Consider the following 4894-nt stretch of genomic DNA (forward strand, 5'->3'; position numbering starts at 1 on the left):
ACTCTATCATCAAACATAGACAGCAGATAGCATTTTACTGAACCTAAGTGTACAACGCGGAGGTATATGAATACGAATAAAGTGCATATGAACGCGCACCTTCCTATTAGCCAGGCCCATAGCAAAGCGGTTGGCATTCCCCACCTCTTGCACAGGGGTCCCGGGTTCGATCCAGGCTGCTGGAGGTTTCTATGATATATATATATATATATATATATATATATATATATATATATATATATATATGTATATATTCTATTTCCCACGTTAGCGAGGAAGCGCAAGGACACAGACGAGAGAATGGAACAACCCACCCACATACACATGTATATAAATACACGTCCACACACGCAAATATACGTACCTATACATCTCTACATATATATATATATATATATATATATATATATATATATATATATATATATATATATATATATATATATATATATATATTGGAGGTGGAAAGATGGAGTGAAAAAGATTTTGTGTGATCGGGGCCTGAACATGCAGGAGGGTGAAAGGAGGGCAAGGAATAGAGTGAATTGGAGCGATGTGGTATACAGGGGTTGACGTGCTGTCAGTGGATTGAATCAAGGCATGTGAAACGTCTGGGGTAAACCATGGAAAGCTGTGTAGGTGTGTATATTTGCGTGTGTGGACGTGTGTATGTACATGTGTATGGGGGGAGGGGGGGTTGGGCCATTTCTTTCGTCTGTTTCCTTGCGCTACCCCGCAAACGCGGGAGACAGCGACAAAGTATAAAAAAAAAAAAAAAAAAAGTATATATATATATATATATATATATATATATATATATATATACATACATATATATATATATATATATATATATATATATATATATATATATATATATATATATATATATATATATATATATATATATATATATATATATATATATATATATATATATATATATATATATACATATATATATATATATATATATATATATATATATATATATATATATATATATATATATATATATATATATATATATATATATGTATGTATATATATATATATATATATATATATATATATATATATATATATATATATATATATATATATATATATATATATATATATATATAGTGAATCATAGGGTGGGGGAGGGGGCAAAAATTCTGGGAGCCTTGAAGAATGTGTGGAAGGCGAGAACATTATCTCGGAAAGCAAAAATGGGTATGTTTGAAGGAATAGTGGTTCCAACAATGTTGTATGGTTGCGAGGCGTGGGCTATGGATAGAGTTGTGCGCAGGAGGATGGATGTGCTGGAAATGAGATGTTTGAGGACAATGTGTGGTGTGAGGTGGTTTGATCGAGTAAGTAACGTAAGGGTAAGAGAGATGTGTGGAAATAAAAAGAGCGTGGTTGAGAGAGCAGAAGAGGGTGTTTTGAAATGGTTTGGGCATATGGAGAGAATGAGTGAGGAAAGATTGACCAAGAGGATATATGTGTCGGAGGTAGAGGGAACGAGGAGAAGAGGGAGACCAAATTGGAGGTGGAAAGATGGAGTGAAAAAGATTTTGTGTGATCGGGGCCTGAACATGCAGGAGGGTGAAAGGAGGGCAAGGAATAGAGTGAATTGGAGCGATGTGGTATACCGGGGTTGACGTGCTGTCAGTGGATTGAAGCAGGGCATGTGAAGCGTCTGGGGTAAACCATGGAAAGCTGTGTAGGTATGTATATTTGCGTGTGTAGACGTATGCATATACATGTGTATGGGGGTGGGTTGGGCCATTTCTTTCGCCTGTTTCCTTGCGCTACCTCGCAAACGCGGGAGACAGCGAAAAAAAAAAAGAAAAAAAATATATCCTCCTGCGCACAACTCTAACCATAGCCCACGCCTCGCAACCATACAACATTGTTGGAACCACTATTCCTTCAAACATACCCATTTTTGCTTTCCGAGATAATGTTCTCGACCTCCAAACATTCTTCAAGGCTACCAGGATTTTCGCCCCCTCCCCCACCCTATGATCCACTTCCGCTTCCATGGTTCCATCCGTTGCCAGATCCAATCCCAGATATCTAAAACACTTTACTTCCTCCAGTTTTTCTCCATTCAAACTTACCTCCCAATTGACTTGACCCTCAACCTTACTGTACCTAATAACCTTGCTCTTATTCACATTTACCCTTAACTTTCTTCTTTCACACACTTTACCAAACTCAATCACCAGCTTCTGCAGTTTCTCACATAAATCAGCCACCAGCGCTGTATCATCAGCGAACAACAACTGACTCACTTCCCAAGCTCTATCATCCCCAACAGACTTCATACTTGCCCCTCTTTCCAAAACTCTTGCATTCACTTCCCTAACAACCCCACCCCTGCCGCAAACCTACTTTCACTGAGACTCAATCACTTTCCTCTCTTCCTACACGTACACATGCCTTACATCCTCGATAAAAACTTTTCACTGCTTCTAACAACTTGCCTCCCACACCATATATTCTTTATACCTTCCACAGAGCATCTCCATCAACTCTATCACATGCCTTCTCCAGATCCATAAATGCTACATACAAATCCATTTGCTTTTCTAAGTATTTCTCACATACATTCTTCAAAGCAAACACATGATCAACACATCCTCTACCACTTCTGAAACCACGCTGCTCTTCCCCAATCTGATGCTCTGTACATGCCTTCACCCTCTCAATCAATACCCTCTCATATAATTTACCAGGAATACTCAACAAACTTATACCTCTGTAATTTCAGCACTCACTCTTATCCCCTTTGCCTTTGTACAATGGCACTATGCACGCATTCCGCCAATCCTCAGGCACCTCACCATGAGTCATACATACATTAAATAATTTTACCAACCAGTCAATAATACAGTCACCCCCTTTTTTGATAAATTCCACTGCAATACCATCCAAATCTGCTGCCTTGCCGGCTTTCATCTTCCGCAAAGCTTTTACTACCTCTTCTCTGTTTACCAAATCATTTTCCCTAACCCTCTCACTTTGCACACCACCTCGACCAAAACACCCTATATCTGCCACTCTATCATCAAACACATTCAACAAACCTTCAAAATACTCACTCCATCTCCGTCTCACATCACCACTACTTGTTATCACCTCCCCATTTACGCCCTTCACTGAAGTTCCCATTTGCTCCCTTGTCTTACGCACGTTATTTACCTCCTTCCAGAACATCTTTTTATTATCCCTAAAATTTAATACATATATATATATATATATATACAACGCGGAGTTATATGAATACGAAGAAAGTGTATATGAACGCGCACCTTCATAGAACATACAAACCTCCAACAGCCAGGATCGAACCTGTGACCCCTTGTGCAAGAGGCAGGCATGCTAACCGCTAGGCTAAGGGACTGTATAATAGGAAAGAACTATTCGAAATACTAAGTACTCGAATACCCTTCGTCTCACAATGGGGAGCAACGGGGTCTATCGGTTGTTTCCGAACAGAACACATAGCCAGCTGATAGCGTTTTACCGAACCTGACTGTACAACGCGGAGTTATATAAATACGAATAAAGTGTATATGAACGCGCACCTTCATAGAACATACAAACCTCCAACAGCCAGGATCGAACCTGTGACCACTTGTGCAAGAGGCAGGTATCCTAACCGCTAGGCTAAGGGACTGTATAATAGGGAACAACTATTCGAAATACTAAGTACTCGAATACCCTTCGTCTCACAATGGTGAACAACGGCGTCTGTCGGTTGTTTCCGAACAGAACACATAGCCAGCTGATAGCATTTTACCGAACCTGACTGTACAACGCTGAGTTATATGGGAGATGTAAAAATGAAAGAGGCAGAAGGTCAAGAGAAAGGCCCTAGAGGTAAAAAAGAGGGCAAATGAGAGTTAGAGTGACAGAGTATCATTAAATTTTAGGGAGCATAAAAAGATATTTTGGAAGGAGGTAAATAAAGTGTGTAAGGCAAGGGAACAAATGGGAACTTCAGTGAAGGGGGCTAATGGGGAGGTGATAACAAGCAGTGTTGGTGTGAGAAGATGAAGTGATTATTTTGAAGGCTTGTTGAATGTGTTTGATGATAGAGTGGTAGGTATAGGGTGTTTGGGTCAAGATGGCGTGCAAATTGAGAGGGTTAGGGAAAATGATTTGGTAAATAGAGAAGACGCAGTAAAAGCTTTACGGAAGATGAAAGCCAACATTCTCTCTCCTTTTTTTAAAACCTATACAAATATTCACCTTCGCCTCCACAATATAATAATCAGACATCCCTCCAGTTGCATCTCTCAACACATTAAATTCCAAAAGTCATTCTTTCATGACCCTACCAATTAATACGTAATCCAATAACGTTCAATTGACATCTCTCCCACGTACATACGTATAATTTTGTATATCTCTCTTTTTGAACCAGGTATTTCCAATCACCAGTCCTTTTTCGACACAAATCTACAAAGTCTTCACCATTTCCATTTACAACACTGAATACCCCATGTACATCAATTATTCCCTCAACTGCCACATTACTCAACTTTGCATTCAATTCACCCATCACTATAACACGGTCTCGTGCAAAAAAAACTGCTAACACACACACTCAGCTGTTCCTAAAACGCTTGCCTCTCATGATCATTCTTCTCATGCCCAGGTATATAGACACCAATAATCACCCATCTCACTCCATCCACTTTCAGTTTTACCCAATGAATCTAGAGTTTACTTTCTTACACTCTATCACACAACTCCTGTTTCAGGAGTAGTGCTACTCCTTCACTTGCTCTTGTCCTTTCACAACCCCTGACTTTACTTCAAAAATATTCCCAAACCACTCTTCCCCTATACCCCTGAGCCATGATTCACTCAGAGCCAAAACATCAAGGCGCCT

Source organism: Panulirus ornatus, chromosome 5, assembly GCF_036320965.1.
Source record: "Panulirus ornatus isolate Po-2019 chromosome 5, ASM3632096v1, whole genome shotgun sequence".
NCBI lineage: Eukaryota > Metazoa > Arthropoda > Malacostraca > Decapoda > Palinuridae > Panulirus > Panulirus ornatus.